The sequence below is a fragment of the Rhinoraja longicauda genome, chromosome 4, assembly GCF_053455715.1.
Source record: "Rhinoraja longicauda isolate Sanriku21f chromosome 4, sRhiLon1.1, whole genome shotgun sequence".
Classification (NCBI taxonomy): Eukaryota; Metazoa; Chordata; class Chondrichthyes; order Rajiformes; family Arhynchobatidae; genus Rhinoraja; species Rhinoraja longicauda.
Genome location: NC_135956.1, coordinates 3,161,992 through 3,183,677, shown reverse-complemented (window position 1 = coordinate 3,183,677; position 21,686 = coordinate 3,161,992).

The window sequence follows — 21,686 nt, the reverse complement described above, 5'->3', positions numbered from 1 at the left end:
CTGTGAGACAGCAGCTCTACTAGCTGGTCTATTTTGCCCCCTGACTGATGAACTGATGTGCTCTGATGAAGGGGCATCAAACTAAAAAACTAAAGTCCTCACCCCACCACTGATAATTTTTTCCATGGGAAGGAGTCCTCACCCCTCACTGATAAGGTCTCGACCCGAAACGTCACCCATTCCTTCTCTCCTGGGATGCTGCCTGACCTGCTGAGTTACTCCAGCATTTTGTGAATAAATACCTAAGATTTGTACCAGGATCTGCAGTTATTTTCTTACACTAAAATGCGGAATCTATTCCACATTCCAGAAACACCGCCTCATCTGCTGATGACCTCCGGCACTTTCTGTTTTGAATGAATTGTTAATGCAGTGTGTCTCACCCCACACACACAGCCTAGCTGACCTACTGAATGTTTTGAGTACTTTTTGTTCAGATTTATTTTTCTTTTAAATAATTGATCTTCTAAACTGTCTCTTCCTTGCTGGAAGTCTGACTATATACTTGCTTCATGGTTTTAATTGCAAGCTAGACCAAGTTGACCCGTTCTGCCCAAACCTCTCCTGCATTGGTGCAGCACCCTCTCCTCCCCCCCTCCCCACTCCCCTTTCCCTCCCCCCCCTCCCTCACCTCCCACCTTCCTCCCCCTTCCTCCCTTCCCCTCCCCCACTCCATCCTCCACAACCCCCCTTATCCTCCCTCCTCCCCCTCCCTCCCCCTCCTCCCCCCTCCATCCCTCCCTCCCCCCCGCCCTCCCTAGGAGATAGATTTAAACTTTAAAACGTGAATAACTTCAAAAATATAACACCGATTTCAATTAAACTTCTTCCATTAGCACCAAAGGGACGACGGTGAGTAAGGTGGGCCTAAAATTGTCGCGCTATCGTGTACCGTTTTGGCTGTAGTTCAGGAACAAACAAACAAACAAACGAGAGTTTTAGTAAATAGATGGCAGATATATTCACCTTTCTGGTCTATTATTGAGGAAGTGGTCGCAGAGCCCTTAAAATTTAGAATTGGAATGAGCTGATATCAATTTATTAAATGAAAATAATTTTTCTCATTTTTTAGAGGTTGCAACCTGCAAAATACATGAAGGCAAACCAGTTGGTATCAGGCATTTGTAGTTTCAGACTTCCAGTAACATGTCACATGAGTGATTATGACAAAAGTTAGAAGGCTATGTATAGGCAGTCACACCAAGACTGTGGACTGGTTAACAGATGGAAAACAGAGAGAAGGAATAATTAGAGGTCAAAAGAACCTGCAGATGCTGGGATCGAGAACAAAAAGAGAACATTGAAAGAACTCAGAAGGTCAAGCAGCATCTCTGGAGGTACAGAAGTGTAAGTAGCAGTGTAGGCTGTAATGAGGATGTGGAGAAGCTTGAGTTTAGGCCCTTCGGCCCACCGAGTCCACACCAACCAGTGATCCCCGCACACTAACACTATCCTACACACACTGGGGACAATTTACACTTATACCAAGTCAATTAACCTACAAACCTGCACGTCTTTGGAATGTGGGAGGAAACCGAAGATCTCGGAGAAAAACCATGCAGGTCACGGGGGGAATGTACAAACTCCGTACAGACAGCACCCGTAGTCAGGATCGAACCCGAGTCTCGGGCTCTGTAAGGGCAGTAGCTCTACCACCATGCCTCTGCCAAGCTTTAGGCAGGTAAAGTGTATAGATGAGGACTGGGAAGACGATAAATGTGAAGTTATCCATTTATGTAGAAAGAAAGGACACAACAAAAAATGACGTGTTTTTAAATGATGCAAGGATGTTCAAAGGGACCCAAGGTTCCCTGTGGGAAGATTGACAAGAAGCAGATACCTGTGGGAAGATTGACAAGAAGCAAGAAGCAAGAAGCAATTAGAGAGCAAATGGCATTTTAGCATTTTTGCAAAAGATTTGTGTAGAAGGGTATTCATTGGAGTTCAGAAGGATGAGAGGGGATCTTATAGAGACGTATAAAATTATAACAAGACTGGACAAGCTAGCAGGTGCAGGAAAAATGTTCCCAATGTTGGGGGAGTCCAGAACCAGGGGCCACACAGTCTAAGAATAAAGGGCAGGCCATTTAAAACTGAGGTGAAAAGAATCTTTTTCACCCAGAGAGTAGTGAATTTTTAGAATTCTCTGCAACAGAAGGCAGCGGAGGCCAATTCACTGGATGAATTTAAGAGAGTGTTAGATAGAGCTCTAGGGGGCTAGTGGAATCAGGGGATATGGGGAGAAGGCAGGCACGGGTTACTGATTGTAGATGATCAGCCATGATCACATTGAATGGCGGTGCTGGTTCGAAGGGCCAAATGGCCTCCTCCTCCACCTATTTTCTATGTTTCTATGTTTCTATGATCTAAATCTGACCTATTTCCACCTTCCTGATTTTAAAGGCCTCTACCCAGTTTCTGTTCATTGGACCGATTTTCACACAAGGTATTCAGATGCATTTTCCATGGATGCATTTTCCTGCATGCATTTTCCTGCATGCATTTTCCTGCATGCATTTTCTATGGCAGAAACTTCTTGCTTCAATTATGTAGGAGCTTGCATTTAGAATGTTTTGTGTGAGGAAGGATCTATGGTCTGGTACAAAGTTCACCTTGTTGAATCGCTGGGATGGCCATATGAGGAGTCTTTAAGCAAGTAATGTCCGAGCTGTCTTGAATTTCAAAGGATGAAGGGCAACTTCATTGAACATTACACAATTCACACAGAGCTTGACAGGGTAGATGCAGGATTGATTCTCCCCCCCCCCCCCCCCCCCCTCCCTGGTTAAGGGGCTCCAGATCCAGGGTTCACAACCTCAAAATAAACACTTGGGTTTTTAGGACAGAGATAAGAAGAAATGTCATCACCAAAAACAGAGTGAATCTTTGAAACTCACCACCCAATGAAGCTATGGAAGCCATGAAATAAGGAGTCAAGATAGAAATCAGTTGGTTTTTAATGATGAGGGGAATACCGGAAAGTGGAGTCGGTGTAGGAAAGTGGGTGATAACATAAAACATATAAGATTATTAAGGAGTTGGACACGCTAGAGGCAGGAAACATGTTCCGAATGTTGGGGGAGTCCAGAACCAGGGGCCACAGTTTAAGAATAAGGGGTAGGCCATTTAGAACGGAGATGAGGAAAATCTTTTTCACTCAGAGAGTTGTGAATCTGTGGAATTCTCTGCCTCAGAAGGCAGTGGAGGCCAATTCTCTGAATGCATTCAAGATAGAGCTGGATAGAGCTCTTAAGGATAGCGGAGTCAGGGGGTATGGGGAGAAGGTAGGAACGGGGTACTGATTGAGAATGATCAGCTATGATCACATTGAATGGCGGTGCTGGCTCGAAGGACCGAATGGCCTCCTCCTGCACCTATTGTCTATTGTCTATAAAAGATCAGCCTTGACTTTGTGGGAAGGTACTGTAGATACAAAGGGCCAAGTGAGCTGTGGTTCAGGCCGTCCCTCTCCGTACTCGTTATGGTCGCGAAATCCGGCTCCCTGCTAGGTTCCGCACCTCGGGTTCTGGGGGGGGGTCATGTAGCGACCATAGAGAATGGTCCAGGTCGTCGAACCCTCGGATTGGCCAGCGAGGTCACGTGGGAACGCGACCATGGGGATTGGTCCAGGGAGCGACATCGCTGATTGGCCAGCGATGTCATGTGCGCGTTTGGCGCCCGATTTAGTTAGTTCGGCGAAGTCTTCGAAGAAGACAGTAAGTTTTTGATGGTTGTCCTTTACCTTGTTGTTTAACTCTGTATTCGAATATTGCGGCTGCAATAAACTTCTTCTACAACCAACAAGTTTCGGACTCGCCATAGCTTCATGGTTTTAATTGCAAGCTAGACCAAGTTGACCCGTTCTGCCCAAACCTCTCCTGCATTGGTGCAGCACCCTCTCCTCCCCCCCTCCCCACTCCCCTTTCCCTCCCCCCCCTCCCTCACCTCCCACCTTCCTCCCCCTTCCTCCCTTCCCCTCCCCCACTCCATCCTCCACAACCCCCCTTATCCTCCCTCCTCCCCCTCCCTCCCCCTCCTCCCCCCTCCATCCCTCCCTCCCCCCCGCCCTCCCTAGGAGATAGATTTAAACTTTAAAACGTGAATAACTTCAAAAATATAACACCGATTTCAATTAAACTTCTTCCATTAGCACCAAAGGGACGACGGTGAGTAAGGTGGGCCTAAAATTGTGGCGCTATCGTGTACCGTTTCGGCTGTAGTTCAGGAACAAACAAACAAACAAACGAGAGTTTTAGTAAATAGATGGCAGATATATTCACCTTTCTGGTCTATTATTGAGGAAGTGGTCGCAGAGCCCTTAAAATTTAGAATTGGAATGAGCTCATTTTCTCATTTTTTAGAGGTTGCAACCTGCAAAATACATGAAGGCAAACCAGTTGGTATCAGGCATTTGTAGTTTCAGACTTTCAGTAACATGTCACATGAGTGATTATGACAAAAGTTATAAGGCTATGTATAGGCAGTCACACCAAGACTGTGGACTGGTTAACAGATGGAAAACAGAGAGAAGGAATAATTAGAGGTCAAAAGAACCTGCAGATGCTGGGATCGAGAACAAAAAGAGAACATTGAAAGAACTCAGAAGGTCAAGCAGCATCTCTGGAGGTACAGAAGTGTAAGTAGCAGTGTAGGCTGTAATGAGGATGTGGAGAAGCTTGAGTTTAGGCCCTTCGGCCCACCGAGTCCACACCAACCAGTGATCCCCGCACACTAACACTATCCTACACACACTGGGGACAATTTACACTTATACCAAGTCAATTAACCTACAAACCTGCACGTCTTTGGAATGTGGGAGGAAACCGAAGATCTCGGAGAAAAACCATGCAGGTCACGGGGAGAATGTACAAACTCCGTACAGACAGCACCCGTAGTCAGGATCGAACCCGAGTCTCGGGCTCTGTAAGGGCAGTAGCTCTACCACCATGCCTCTGCCAAGCTTTAGGCAGGTAAAGTGTATAGATGAGGACTGGGAAGACGATAAATGTGAAGTTATCCATTTATGTAGAAAGAAAGGACACAACAAAAAATGACGTGTTTTTAAATGATGCAAGGATGTTCAAAGGGACCCAGGCTTCCCTGTGGGAAGATTGACAAGAAGCAGATACCTGTGGGAAGATTGACAAGAAGCAAGAAGCAAGAAGCAATTAGAGAGCAAATGGCATTTTAGCATTTTTGCAAAAGATTTGTGTAGAAGGGTATTCATTGGAGTTCAGAAGGATGAGAGGGGATCTTATAGAGACGTATAAAATTATAACAAGACTGGACAAGCTAGAAGGTGCAGGAAAAATGTTCCCAATGTTGGGGGAGTCCAGAACCAGGGGCCACACAGTCTAAGAATAAAGGGCAGGCCATTTAAAACTGAGGTGAAAAGAATCTTTTTCACCCAGAGAGTAGTGAATTTTTAGAATTCTCTGTAACAGAAGGCAGCGGAGGCCAATTCACTGGATGAATTTAAGAGAGAGTTAGATAGAGCTCTAGGGGGCTAGTGGAATCAGGGGATATGGGGAGAAGGCAGGCACGGGTTACTGATTGTAGATGATCAGCCATGATCACATTGAATGGCGGTGCTGGTTCGAAGGGCCAAATGGCCTCCTCCTGCACCTATTTTCTATGTTTCTATGTTTCTATGATCTAAATCTGACCTATTTCCACCTTCCTGATTTTAAAGGCCTCTACCCAGTTTCTGTTCATTGGACCGATTTTCACACAAGGTATTCAGATGCATTTTCCATGGATGCATATTCCTGCATGCATTTTCCTGCATGCATTTTCCTGCATGCATTTTCTATGGCAGAAACTTCTTGCTTCAATTATGTAGGAGCTTGCATTTAGAATGTTTTGTGTGAGGAAGGATCTATGGTCTGGTACAAAGTTCACCTTGTTGAATCGCTGGGATGGCCATATGAGGAGTCTTTAAGCAAGTAATGTCCGAGCTGTCTTGAATTTCAAAGGATGAAGGGCAACTTCATTGAACATTACACAATTCACACAGAGCTTGACAGGGTAGATGCAGGATTGATTCTCCCCCCCCCCCCCCCCCCCCCCCCCCCTGGTTAAGGGGCTCCAGATCCAGGGTTCACAACCTCAAAATAAACACTTGGGTTTTTAGGACAGAGATAAGAAGAAATGTCATCACCAAAAACAGAGTGAATCTTTGAAACTCACCACCCAATGAAGCTATGGAAGCCATGAAATAAGGAGTCAAGATAGAAATCAGTTGGTTTTTAATGATGAGGGGAATACCGGAAAGTGGAGTCGGTGTAGGAAAGTGGGTGATAACATAAAACATATAAGATTATTAAGGAGTTGGACACGTTAGAGGCAGGAAAGATGTTCCGAATGTTGGGGGAGTCCAGAACCAGGGGCCACAGTTTAAGAATAAGGGGTAGGCCATTTAGAACGGAGATGAGGAAAATCTTTTTCACTCAGAGAGTTGTGAATCTGTGGAATTCTCTGCCTCAGAAGGCAGTGGAGGCCAATTCTCTGAATGCATTCAAGAGAGAGCTGGATAGAGCTCTTAAGGATAGCGGAGTCAGGGGGTATGGGGAGAAGGTAGGAACGGGGTACTGATTGAGAATGATCAGCCATGATCACTTTGAATGGCGGTGCTGGCTCGAAGGGCCGAATGGCCTACTCCTGCACCTATTGTCTATTGTCTATGGTCTATAAAAGATCAGCCTTGACTTTGTGGGAAGGTACTGTAGATACAAAGGGCCAAGTGAGTTAAACCTGCCTCTGTCTCTGATGTTCTTCTAGTTCCGTGATGTGAGACTTGAGTATTGTGTGTAGTTTTTACTCCTTATTTCAGCATGGATTTAGCTGCTCTGGAGAGACCTCAGAAAAGGTTCACCAGACTGATTGCCGGGTGCGCAGGACAGATGCATGAAGATAATTTGATCGACTAGGTTGGCATTCACTCACGTTCAAATAATGGGAGAGCATTTCACAGAACCCAACACAATTCTGGCAGAGCCGGAAGGTTAGATGCGTGAAAGATGCTCCGTATAGTTCAGAAGGCCAGAACAAGGAGGTTGCCGGTTAAGGATGAGCTGAGTGGAATATTTTGTTTCTTTCAAGGAATGGTGAACCAGTGAAATTCCCTCCAGAATTGCAGAAAGCAATTAAACCCAAATAATTAAATATATTAGAGAAGAAATTATATATTGTTCTTAGGAGCAGAGGGATCAAATGATATGGAAAAAAACTGAAACAGGCTACTGAATTTGAATGATTGGCCATGAACATATTGACTGCGCTGCCCAGCAGTTACAGCTCACCTGCAGTCCGTCTGTCTTTGTGTTTTATGTTGTTTTTGTGTCTTAATTGTAGTGTGATGTTGTTTTTTGTGGTTGTGTACTATGCGTGGGGGGGACGGGGACTGTAAAATTGTCTCTTCCGAACGGAGAAGCGACCTTTGTTTCTGGGCCTTGTCTCCGTTCCCGCTGCGGCCTACCATCGGCCAAACACCTGGAGCTGGCGGCCTCCACCTGGGACCACCTGGGCTCTGGTTCGCAGAGCCCGCGGTTCGGACTTATCATCTGTGGAGCTGGCTTCCTTCGGAGGCTGTGGTGGCGCTGCGAGTGCGGCTGCGACTCGCCTTCGGAGGCTTTGGCCGTGGGCCGCGTGGATATCGGAAGCCCGCAGGCCCTGCCCTGGGTGGGGGCCGACATCGGGAGCTCCGGCAGCGGCAGCGTCTTCGCCCGCCCCGAATCGCGGGGCTTGTGTCGGCCTGCTGCGGACCTTTCACCGTCCGGCGCGGCCTGGAATAGGCCGCGGGATTTTCTCCGACCGGCGGGGGCTTCAATGTCGGGAGCCACGACCGCCCCGACGTGGCAACTTCAACAGCCTGACCACGGGAGAAGACGGCAGGGGATGAGAAAGACATTCTGGCCTTCCATCACAGTGAGGAGGTGACTGGAGGAGACTCACGGTGATGGATGTTTCTTTTTTTTTTGTTTGTGTTGGTTGTGATTGTGTGTGAAATTGTTTATTTTTATTGCTCTATTGCTGGACTGTGGGTGACCTTTCATTTCACTGCACATCTTGTATGTGCATGTGACAAATAAACTTGACTTGACCTGACTTGGAATGGTAATGTTACTTCGACCTAATCTCAGTGCCTGTAGCTGGGTGTGTACATTCATTCTACTAAATGAGGCAAATTCTCAAATCATGACAACTGATGATTTCAGAGGATGTGCTTTGGTCAGAGGGTGGTGAATCTGTGGAATTCATTGCCACAGAAGCTGTGGAGGCCAAGTCCATGGATATTTTTAAGGCAGGCAGAGATGGATAGATTCTTGATTAGTACGGGTGTTTCAGGGTTTATGGAGAGAAAGCAGGAGAATAGGATTAGCAGGAAGAGATAGATCAGCCATGATTGAATGGCGGAATAGACTTGATGGGCCGAATGGCCTAATTCTGATGGTATCCCTTATGAACTCAGAAGGCAGTGGAGGCCAATTCTCTGAATGCATTCAAGAGAGAGCCAGATAGAGCTCTTAATGATAGCAGCGTCAGGGGGTATGGGGAGAAGGCAGGAACGGGGTACTGATTGAGAATGATCAGCCATGATCACATTGAATGGCGGTGCTGGCTCGAAAGGCCGAATGGCCTCCTCCTGCACCTATTGTCTATTGTCTATTGTTTATTGAACTTATGATTTCCCTCACATGATATTATTCCTCACTGTCGACTCTTACTAATCAATAAGGTTAAGCTGATCCTGTTCTTTGTCTGTCCAAAGCAATCCTCACTGCGATTAATGTTACTGGTGGCTGGAGAAAATAAACGTCTGGAAACAGCTGTGTCAACAAATCCTTCAATAAAGCTATCAACATGTATTCATCGAATTCCCTTAATGTTGTAGAAGATCTCAAGGTATCCACAGGAATGCCATCAAACTAAATATGTCAAGAACCCCGAGCACAATTGGGATAGACGACCGAGAGCTTGGGTCAAAATGCAACGTTTTCATGAATGTCTTAAACTAGAAAATAGAAGTGGAGAATGTTGGAGAATTCACCCATTCCTTCTATCCTGGTTCTCAGGCTGAAGAAGAGTCTCGACCCAAAACGTCACCCATTCCTTCTCTCCAGAGATGCTGCCTGTCCTGCTGAGTTACTCCAGCATTTTGTGTCTATCTTTGGAGAATTTTGGAAGTGGGTCCTGAGGCAATGGGTGGGGAAACAGAATGTGGAAAAAAATTGGATGCTTTTCTAAGGAAGACACAAAATGCTGGAGTAACTCAGCGGGTCAGGCAGCATCTCTGGAGAGAAGGAATGGGTGACGTTTTGGGTTGAGACCCTTCTTCAGCAATTTGTGACTCCAGAGATGCTGCCTGACCCGTGGAGTTACTCCTGCATTTTGTGATACTTTAGAAAAGCATCCAATTTTTTTCACATTCTGTTTCCCCACATCGAAATGTATAAGATTGTTAAGGGGTTGAACATGTTAGAGGCAAGAAACATGTTCCCAATGTTGGGGGAGTCCAGAACCAGGGGCCACAGTTTAAGAATAAGGGGTAGGCCATTTAGAACGGAGATGAGGAAAAACTTTTTCAGTCAGAGAGTTGTAAATCTGTGGAATTCACTGCCTCAGAAGGCAGTGGAGGCCAATTCTCTGAATGCATTCGAGAGAGAGCTAGATAGAGCTCTTAAGGATAGCGGAGTCAGGGGGTATGGGGAGAAGGCAGGAACGGGGTACTGATTGAGAATGATCAGCCATGATCACATTGAATGGCGGTGCTGGCTCGAAGGGCCGAATGGCCTCCTCCTGCACCTATTGTCTATTGTCTATTGTCTATTGAACTTATGATTTCCCTCACATGATATTATTCCTCACTATCGACTCTTACTAATCAATAAGGTTAACCTGATCCTGTTCTTTGTCTGTCCAAAGCAATCCTCAATGCGATTAATGTTACTGGCGGCTGGAGAAAATAAACGTCTGGAAACAGCTGTGTCAACAAATCCTTCAATAAAGCTATCAACATGTATTCATTGAATTCCCTTAATGTTGTAGAAGATCTCAAGGTATCCACAGGAATGCCATCAAACTACATATGTCAAGAACCCCGAGCACAATTGGGATAGACGACCGAGAGCTCGGGTCAAAATGCAACGTTTTCATGAATGTCTTAAAATAGAAAAGAAAAGTGGAGAATGTTGGAGAATTCACCCATTCCTTCTGTCCAGACTCTCAGGCTGAAGAAGGGTCTCGACCCAAAACGTCACCCATTCCTTCTCTCCAGAGATGCTGCCTGTCCCGCTGAGTTACTCCAGCATTTTGTATCTATCTTTGGAGAATTTTGGAAGTGGGTCCTGAGGCAAACAGAATGTGGAAAACATTTGGATGCTTTTCTAAGGTTGACACAAAATGCTGGAGTAACTCAGCTGGTCGGGCAGCATCTCTGGAGAGAAGGAATGGGTGACGTTTCGGGTCGAGACCCTTCTTCAGCATTTTGTGACTCCAGAGATGCTGCCTGACCCGCTGAGTTACTCCTGCATTTTGTGATACCTTAGAAAAGCATCCAAATTTTTTCCACATTCTGTTTCCCCACATCGAAACATATAAGATTATTAAGGGGTTGAACATGTTAGAGGCAGGAAACATGTTCCCAATGTTGGGGGAGTCCAGAACCAGGGGCCACAGGTTAAGAATAAGGGGTAGGCCATTTAGAACGGAGACGAGGAAAAACTTTTTCAGTCAGAGAGTTGTAAATCTGTGGAATTCACTGCCTCAGAAGGCAGTGGAGGCCAATTCTCCGAATGCATTCAAGAGAGAGCTAGATAGAGCTCTTAAGGATAGCGGAGTCAGGGGGTATGGGGAGAAGGCAGGAACGGGGTACTGATTGAGAATGATCAGCCATGATCACATTGAATGGCGGTGCTGACTCGAAGGGGCGAATGGCCTCCTCCTGCACCTATTGTCTATTGTCTATTGTCTATTGAACTTATGATTTCCCTCACATGATATTATTCCTCACTGTCAACTCTTACTAATCATTAAGGTTAACCTGATCCTGTTCTTTGTCTGTCCAAAACAATCCTCACTACGATTAATGTTATTGGCGGCTTGGGAAAATAAGCATCTGGAAATAGCTGCGTCAACAAATCCTTCAATAAGGCTATCAACATGTATTCATCGAATTCCCTTAATGTTGTAGAAGATCTCAAGGTATCCACAGGAATGCCATCAAACTAAATATGTCAAGAACCCCGAGCACAATTGGGATAGACGACCGAGAGCTCGGGTCAAAATGCAACGTTTTCATGAATGTCTTAAAATAGAAAAGAGAAGTGGAGAATGTTGGAGAATTCACCCATTCCTTCTATCCAGACTCTCAGGCTGAAGAAGGGTCTCGACCCAAAACGTCGCCCATTCCTTCTCTCCAGAGATGCTGCCTGTCCCGCCGAGTTGCTCCAGCATTTTGTGTCTATCTTTGGAGAATTTTGGAAGTGGGTCCTGAGGCAAACAGAATGTGGAAAAAATTTGGATGCTTTTCACATTGAATGGTGGTGCTGTCTCAAAGGGCCGAATGGCCTACTCCTGCGCCTATTGCCTATTGTCTATTGCCTATTGTTACTCCAGCATTTTGTGATACCTTCGATTTGTACCAACATCTGCAGTTATTTTCCTACCCAACTTGGATGCTTTTCTATGTTCAGGGTATTATAAAATGTAAGTTCTGGTGTAGTGATCAGCAGAAAGATTGTGGCTGATCCTTTCCTTGTGCTCAGTGAGGAACAGAATTCTGATTGCTGACCATGAGGCTGAGATAACTTAATTCAGCAGCGGACAGAAGCCGAACGTGCAACTATATTGCTCAGTCGCACACTATGGTGTACACAGAGCTGTTGAAAGACCTTAAAAAATTATGTTAGAAGACAACTGCAGACAATTAGTTTTATTGTCCACTCCTTGTGTTTCATTGCACCAGCTGTTTTAATGATTCCCTACTGTTGAAACAGTTGTGATGGTATCTCAAACTGTACCATGAGCATCTACATTGATTTTAGAGTCTTATAAACAATATAATTAATTCCACTGGGAAACTGCAAAGCTTCGAATGAAATACCTCCACAAAAGACCATAAAGGTGTCACTGGGCAGGGTTTATGTTTTGATGAGGGCAATTTATTCTGTGAGTGATAACAAAATAAGGTGCAGTAATATTAAATTGTGCAGGGATTAAATAGTGCGAAGGATCGACACAGGATCCCCATAGGAAAGGATTCAAAAACTACAAATCTCTCTGAGACTCGCCAACAGTGAGATGATACTTCTGTGTTCTTTTCAGTCCAAAAATACGGCTAAGCTATAACTGGCCTTCAGTGGTATCAGAGAAAGGAAGAAAGAATACTGGTGATGACTTTCATTCTTTTTTACTGAAAGTTTCACGATCAGCACATACACAGTTTACTCGTGAATAACGACCATCCAAGATGGATAATATGCTCTTCCAGGAATGCCAAGTGCATCAAAAAAGAAACTGAATTAACAGTGACTGAATAATGGGTTCTTTCAGCCGAAGATGCCAAAACATGGAATAATTTTACTCCATTTTCTCAAGAAATGTCATCCCATTTTGCACTGCTGAGTCGTGAATTATTTAAAGAAGGTCCAACTTAGTTGGAACAGAATGATTTGTCTCTTGGAAATGCAGAAAGAAGTTTTGAGCTTAATGAATGGGAACTTGCAATCAACACACCCACATTATTGTACTCTCCTCAAGCTGTGTGCAAACGTTCACTAGATGCATCCCTTAGAAAGACATTCGGCTCATTTTGGCTTCAGAGAGTTGTGTTCAATAGGCAATGTTGGCAAAATTGCCCATCTTACTCCTAATCTAACTGTAGTAGCTGTGACACAAAAGTCAGGATGGAGGTGTGAATGGAACATAAAAACAGAAATCACTGGAAGTACTCAGCAGATCTGGTAACATTGGTGAAGAGAGAAACAGAGTTATTATTGCACAAAATGCTGGAGTAACTCAGCAGGTCAGGCAGCATCTCACGAGAGAAGGAATGGTGACGTTTCGGGTCGAGACCCTTCTTCAGACTTCTTCAGACTTCTTCAGACTTCTTCAGTCTGAAGAAGGGTCTCGACCCGAAACGGCGCCCATTCCTTCTCTCCTGAGATGCTGCCTGACCCGCTGAGTTACTCCAGCATTTTGTGAATAAATACTTTCGATTTGTACCAGCATCTGCAGTTATTTTTCTACACTACGAGTTATTATTTCAGGTCAATGATACTTCATCGGGTACAAATGCCATTGATCTAACACCATTGGTGTTGCACTGTTAATCTAAATCAAGATTATCATTTATATTAAAGGTTGATAATCAGCAAGAATAATGATATTTGCTGCCGCAGAGGTTTATTTTCATTTGGTCATTAGCTTTATTTATTTGGATAGTTATCCTGCCGTTGGCTTTGTACGAAGTGTAATGTCCGGTAATTTTTTTAGATTTAGAGATACAGCGCGGAAACAGGCCCTTCGGCCCACCGAGTCCGCGCCTCCTCCTCCTGCACCTATTGTCTGTTGTCTATTTTCTATTGGATATCAGTATTTCCTTTTCTGAAGCTTGACACCAGTTAATGACTTGTGCTGCCGTGTGTTGTGCTGGGTGGCTGCAGATCTCACAGAAGCTAAATATAACTCATTCAACACCTCCCTCAATGGCTGATTGCAAAAGAACGCAATTAAACATTGAATAACTGGAAATTCCTCATAACGATAAATAACTGAAATGAGGCCATTCAGTACACCATGGCTTTGCTTGCTCTTCACTTTCGTTCACAGTGTGAGTTTGGCCGAGTTTGACAGATGCTACGCACATTCTACTCACTTTAACTTGCCTTTTTCAACAAAAAGAAGGCTTCCACAAGGAAAAATATGGACGGAACCATGAAAACTAATGCATACTCTCGTTTCGCCCATTTTTCTTTCCTTCGGTATCATTGCATTATAATGTAAAATGAAGACATGTCACAGACTTCATTACACCCCTGGGATGTGCAACATCATCCCGTCATGCCACCGTCCCGCCATGTATACCACCATCATGATCGTACAGCTCATCTATAAACTAAAACTCTCGTTTGTTTGTTTGTTTGTTCCTGAACTACAGCCAAAACGGTACACGATAGTTCGACAATTTTAGACCCACCTTACTCACCGTCGTCCCTTTGGTGCTAATGGAAGAAGTTTCATTGAAATAGGTGTTATATTTTTTAAGTTATTCACATTTTAAAGTTTAAATCTATCTCCTAGGGAGGGAGGGGGAGGGGGAAGGGAGAGTTAGGGGGAGGATAAGGGGGGTTGAGGGGGGATGGTGTGGGGGGGAAGGGGGGAGGGGAAGGGGGTGGGGGAGAGGGAGGGGGTCGAGGGAGGTGGAGAAGGGGAGGGGAGGAGGGAGAGGGAGGGGGAGGGGAGGAGGGAGTGGGAGGGGGAAGAGGGTGGGAAGGGGTGTTAGGGAGGGGGAGGGGAGGGGGAGAGGGTGGGTTGGGGGGAGAGAGGAGGGGGGAGTGGGGGAGGACAGGGGGCTGCACCAATGCAGGAGAGGTTTGGGCCCAAAGGGTCCACTTGGTCTAGTTACATTTATAAGTCTGGTCAGTGTTGATGTCAGATAAATGTATGTGATGATCTACAGTGGACCGTTGGAATAATGCAACAAACACAGGAATCACAATTACTTGGTTGCAAGTAAATCTCAATGAGTAATATTACATTGAATGTCCTCGTTCTCCAGTGGCATTATCTTCATGACTGCCTCGCAAAAAATTATATTTAAGGTCCCAAAAACTTGTATTTTTCTTCTGTTGGTGATATCAGGATGGAAGATTATTCTAATAATTTTCACATGGCAAATCAGTAATCTACTAATCTTATGTTCTTGTGCCTTGAAATCAAAAGAACATAAATCCAGAAGATGTAAAAAACACCTGGCCATCATACTGCTCAACATTAAACATTCTAATACCTCTTTGGTATTCTGATTTGTAATATTGAGCAGTAAGCATAAAAGATTAAGAATAAATTCAAGAGAGAGCTAGATAGAGCTCTTAATGATAGCGGAATCATGGGGTATGGGGAGAAGGCAGGAACGGGGTACTGATTGAGAATGATCAGCCATAATCACATTGAATGGTGGTGCTGGCTCGAAGGGCCGAATGGCCCACTCCTGCACCTATTTTGCCAGGTTTTGTCAGGATTAATTTTGTCAAGATAACTAAAAAGGCAATACGGGGAGAAAAGATGAGGTACGAAGGTAAACTAACCAATAATATAAAGGAGGATAGTAAAAGCTTTTTTAGGTATGTGAAGAGGAAAAAAATAGGCAAGGCAAATGTGGGTCCCTTGAAGACAGAAGCAGGGGAATTTATTATGGGGAACAAGGAAATGGCAGAAGAGTTGAACCGGTACTTTGGATCTGTCTTCACTGAGGAGGATACAAACAATCTCCCAGATGTTCTAGTGGCCAGAGATCCTAGGGTGACGGAGGAACTGGAGGAAATCCACATTAGGCAGGAAAAAGTTTTGGGTAGACTGATGGGACTCAAGGCTGATAAATCCCCAGGGCCTGATGGTCTGCATCCCAGGGTGCTTAAGAAGGTGGCTCTAGAAATCGTGGACGCATTAGTAATTATTTTCCAATGTTCTATAGATTCTGGGTCAGTTCCTGTGGATTGGAGGGTAGCTAATGTTATCCCACTTTTCAAGAAAGGAGGGAGAGAGAAAACGGGAAATTATAGACCAGTTAGTCTGACATCAGTGGTGGGGAAGATGCTGGAGTAAATTATAAAAGACGAAATTGCGGATCATTTGGATAGCAGTAACAGGATCATTCCGAGTCAGCATGGATTTACGAAGGGGAAATCGTGCTTGACTAATCTACTGGAATTTTTTGAGGATGTAACTAGGAAAATTGACAGGGGAGAGCCGGTGGATGTGGTGTACCTCGACTTTCAGAAAGCCTTCGACAAGGTCCCACATAGGAGATTGGTGGGCAAAATTAGAGCACATGGTATTGGAAGTAGGGTACTGACATGGATAGAAAGTTGGTTGACAGACGGAAAGCAAAGAGTGGGGATAAATGGGTCCCTTTCAGAATGGCAGGCAGTGACTAGTGGGGTACCGCAAGGCTCGGTGCTGGGACCGCAGCTATTTACAATATACATTAATGACTTAGATGAAGGGATTAAAAGTACCATTAGCAAATTTGCAGATGATACAAAGCTGGGTGGCAGTGTGAACTGTGAGGAAGATGCTATGAGGTTGCAGGGTGACTTGGACAGGTTGTGTGAGTGGGCGGATGCATGGCAGATGCAGTTTAATGTGGATAAGTGTGAGGTTATACGTTTCGATAAGATCCCCTCTCATTCTTCTAAATTCCAGTGTCTGGGTGTCTTAGTGCATCAGTCACTGGAAGGAAGCATGCAGGTACAGCAGGCAGTGAAGAAAGCCAATGGAATGTTGGCATTCATAACAAGAGGAGTTGAGTATAGGAGCAAAGAGGTCCTTCTGCAGTTGTACAGGGCCCTAGTGAGACCGCACCTGGAGTACTGTGTGCAGTTTTGGTCCAAATTTGAAAAAGGATATTCTTGCTATTGAGGGCGTGCAGCGTAGGTTTACTAGGTTAATTACCAGAATGGCGGGACTGTCATATGTTGAAAGACTGGAGCGACTAGGTTTGTATACACTGGAATTTAGAAGGATGAGAGGGGATCTTATTGAAATGTATAAGATTATTAAGGGGTTGGACATGTTAGAGGCAGGAAACATGTTCCCAATGTTGGGGGAGTCCAGAACCAGGGGCCACAGTTTAAAAATAAGGGGTAGGCCATTTAGAACAGAGATGAGGAAAAACTTTTTTAGTCAGAGAGTTGTGAATCTGTGGAATTCTCTGCCTCAGAGGGCAGTGGAGGCCAATTCTCTGAATACATTCAAGAGAGAGCTAGATAGAGCTCTTAAGGATAGCGGAGTCAGGGGGTATGGGGAGAAAGCAGGAATGGGGTACTGATTGAGAATGATCAGCCATGATCACATTGAATGGCGGTGCTGGCTCGAAGGGCCGAATGGCCTACTCCTGCACCTATTGTCTATTGTCTATTGTCTATTGATTAGTGGGTCTGAGCTATAAGGAGAGGTTGAGTAGGCTGGGACTCCATTATCAAGCGCAGGAGGATGAGGGGTGACCTTATAGAGGTGTGTAAAATCATGAGAGGAATAGATCGGATAGATGCACAGAGGACATCGGTTTAAGGTGACGGGGAAAAGATTTAATAGGAATCTGAGAGGTAAGCTTATTTCCCATATTTCTCTATGACTCTATGACTTTATGGCATATGAGCCTTATCACAAATAAAGAGCTATCTCGTTTGGGATGTGTTTCAATGCATTTTCAAATCTATTCCAATACAAATCTCACATTCAGTTACATGGCCTTTGAGTGTCAACTTGCTTGGTTCAGTAAAAGGACATTTGGTAGATTTTGGATCAAGTACTCCGAGTACTGTCCCTGAGTTGGTACATCAATTATTGTCACTGATGCTGGTACAAATCGAAGGTATTTATTCACAAAATTCTGGAGTAACACAGCAGATCAGGCAGCATCTCAGGAGAGAAGGAATGGGTGATGTTTCGGGTCGAGACCCTTCTTCAGACTGATGTCAGGGGGGCGGAACAAAGAAGGATATAGGTGGAGACTGGAAGATAGAGGGAGATCTGGGAAGGAGGAGGGGAAGAGAGGGACAGAGAAACTATCTAAAGTTGGAGAAGTCGATGTTCATACCGCTGGGCTGCAAACTGCCCAGGCGAAATATGAGGTGCTGTTCCTCCAATTTCCGGTGGGCCTCACTATGGCACTGGAGGAGGCCCATGAAAGAAATGTCAGACTGGGAATGTCTGATAGATAGATAATTCCTAACAAGTTTGTCATAGATATATTTTATTTACCAACAATTTGCCGTGAGGATCTCAATGCTCAACCACATAATGTGGGAGACATGATAATACCTATAGAAGCAATTTGGAAATTCTAATCAATAATCACCTGGTCCACCATACCAAGATTAATTTGGTCTTCTCCAGCATTACCTAAAAAATAAATCCATTGATTAGAACTTCAGAAACACAATTAAAAATGAGGGCAGCTTGGTGGCGCAGCGGTAGAGTTGCTGCCTTACAGTGCTTGCAGCGCCGGAGACTCAGGTTCGATCCCGACTACGAGCGCTGTCCGTACGAAGTTTGTACGTTCTCCCCGTGACCTGCGTGGGTTTTCTCCGAGGTCTTTGGTTTCCTCCCACACTCCAAAGACGTACGGGTTTGTAGGTTAATTGGCTTGGTATAAGTGTAAATTGTCCCTAGTGTGTGTAGGAAAGTGTTAATGTGCGGGGATCGATGGTCGTGTGGACAGAAGGGCCTGTTTCCGCACTTTACCTCTAAACTAAACTAATAAAATTATAAAACTAACCATTAGGAACTAGCTTCAACTAGTTCATAGCAGTGAGATGATGAATCACAAGGAAAAAAGAGAAGTATAAAAACATAATAGAATACCTTGTCTGCAATAACGTTTTTCTGCAATTGTCTTTTATGAATCCATTCTAAATACTTTTCCAGCTCCCGCAAAATAAAAATTATAAAGATCGCATCAGATTCATGGGAAGTATGTTTTATTTTTTTACTGTCAAAAACTAATTTCTCTGGATAAATTTGTTTTGTTTTGTGAATGCTATCTCCAAAAGCTTTGAAGTTGGACTCGTGTAGAAGAAACCCAACTTATTTTCATGTTAGTATAAGAAGATAACTGCAGATGCTGGTACAAATCAAAGGTATTTATTCACAAAATGCTGGAGTAACTCAGCAGGTCAGGCAGCATCTCAGGAGAGAAGGAATGGGTGACGTTTCGGGTCGAAAACCTTCTTCAGTCTGATGAAGGGTCTCGACCCGAAACGTCACCCATTCCTTCTCTCCTGAGATGCTGCCTGACCTGCTGAGTTACTCCAGCGTTTTGTGAATAAATACCTTCGATTATTTTCATGTTAAATGTGCTTTATTACATGGGGTTTTATTGTTGCACAACCCTTTGTCAAATTCATCATTCCTTACCAATTCAGAAATAAGAACACCTATGAAATATACACCAATCAGCCAAAACATTATGACCTGATGAGCCAAAACATATGACCACCTGCCCAATATGCTGTTGGTCCTCCATGTGCAGCCCCATACGCAGCAGGGTGCGATGCACTGTGTATTGTGACACATTCCTCCCGTGAGGGGGGCAGTGGGTGGGGGAAGGGGCAGGGCAGGCGCGGGGAAGGGGCGGGGCAGGGGCGGGGAAGGGGTGGGGCAGTGGCGGGGCAAGGGCGGGTTTGGGGCGGGGTAGGGGTGGGGTTGGGGTGGGGCAGGGGTGGGGCAGGGGTGGGGCATGGACAGGGCAGGGCGGGGTAGGGGCAGTGTATGTGCGGGGTAGGGGTGGGGTAGGGGTGCTGCACTGTAAGGAGTTTGTACGTTCTCCCCGTGACCTGCGTGGGTTTTCTCCGAGATCTTCGGTTTCCTCCCACACTCCAAAGACGTACAGGTATGTAGGTTAATTGACTGGGTAAATGTAAAAATTGTCCCTAGTGGGTGTAGGATAGTGTTAATGTGCGGGGATCGCTGGGCGGCACGGACTTGGTGGGCCGAAAAGGCCTGTTTCCGGCTGTATATATATGATGATATGATATGATATGATAGGAGTGGGGGTGGGGCGGGGTGGGGCGGGGTTGGGGCAGTGGCATGGGGCAGAGCAGAGCTGGAATGCTTGGCTTTTACAGGGAGTGAGCTAATGAGGCTCGGGTGGGCAATCTAAGGTCAGCTGATCGGACCCAGCTGTTATCACTGGTGCTGGGGATTGGCCTCTCCTGGCCTGTCTGCCAGTTGCAGGGATCAGACCGGCCTCTGATGGAGATGGGGGGTATCACAATGTCCAGCCAGAGGTCTCTTCCTGAATCTTTCTAACCTTGTTATCATGAGTTTCTTAATTCTGCACTTGGTGAAGTGTGGCCTTGGACAGCGCAGGTATCTCTCTCACTTCATTTGAGAAACAAGTGATTATTTGAGCGAAGGCTACATTGCATCTGAGGATCAGTGAGCAGGTTATGGATGAGTAATTGCTAACAGATAGCACTATTAACAGCACACTCCATTACTTTCTCGATGGTTAAGATAAGACTGCCTCATGACTTGGGGATAGTAATTACTTAGACTGAATTTTCCCCTTTCTGGTGGTCAATACTCCACCATAGGTTGGTTTTGCAGATGCCCTGGAAGGCTTTGATTAGAGCACAGCCAATTCCCGTGCACCAATCTTCAGCACCGTTAATAGGACGTTGTCACGATGTCAGCATGCGGCGAAACTCAATGATTCACTCTGGATTTCTGGCTGAATGTGTTAGCAACTGCATAATGTTTTGGGTTTTGGTTTAAAGTTTTGGACTCTACCTTCATTGAAAATGGAGCCTTTTTCTCTATCTTTTATTTTCCACTTGTCTCCCCTCTCCTCATGATACTGGGTGTGGCAGGACCTCAGAGCTTTAACCTGCATCTGAGGTGGGGGGATCACTTGAAACTAATTGTGTACAGTTTTGGTCCCCTAATTTGAGGAAGGACATCCTTGCTATTGAGGCAGTGCAGCGTAGGTTCACGAGGTTAATCCTCGGGATGGCGGGACTGTCATATGAGGATAGATTGGAAAGACTGTCTTGTATTCACTGGAGTTCAGAAGGATGGGAGGGGATCTTATAAAATTATAAAAGGACTGGACAAGCTAGATGCAGGAAAAATGTTCCCAATGTTGGGCGAGTCCAGAACCAGGGGCCACAGTCTAAGAATAAAGGGGAGGCCATTTAAAACTGAGGTGAGAAAAAACTTTTTCACCCAGAGAGTTGTGAATTTGTGGAATTCTCTGCCACAGAAGGCAGTGGAGGCCAATTCACTGGATGAATTTAAAAGAGAGTTAGATAAAACTCTAGTGGCTAGTGGAATCAAGGGGTATGGGGAGAAGGCAGGCACGGGCTACTGATTGTGGATGATCAGCCATGATCATAATGAATGGTGGTGCTGGCTTGAAGGGCCAAATGGCCTCCTCCTGCACCCAGTTTCTATGTTTCTTTGTTTACTTCATATTCTTCACTTCAGAAGTTTCCTTCTGACATACGAGGACACCATTCTTCTCTGCGTGCCTGTGCTTTCTTTCAGAGTTATAGGATTAATCCCATTTCCTCAATTATTTCCAGGTAATCTTTTCTCTCTCACATTCTTATCGCGCCCTGCCACCTGATTCTGCTGCCCGCTCCCTACATACTGTAGCCAATTAATCTCCGAACTGGACTTTAGGACATGCAAGAAAATCCATGCAGTGAATAAGCCTTAAAACCCTTGGTTATCCAGATAAGGAGTCTAAAACCAGTTCGTGGAACTCACTGCATGGGTTTGCATTAGAGTAGCCATCAACTGATTCCACACAGATGAGGTTACTAAGGAAAGAAAACTCTTGGAATTTACAATGTTGTTAGTAGTCATACATACGTTTACCTGCTTTGTCCTTTTCTCTCTTGCCCAAGAGCAGAAAGAGTAACCATGTCCTGTACGCAATGCTTGTCATTTGTGCA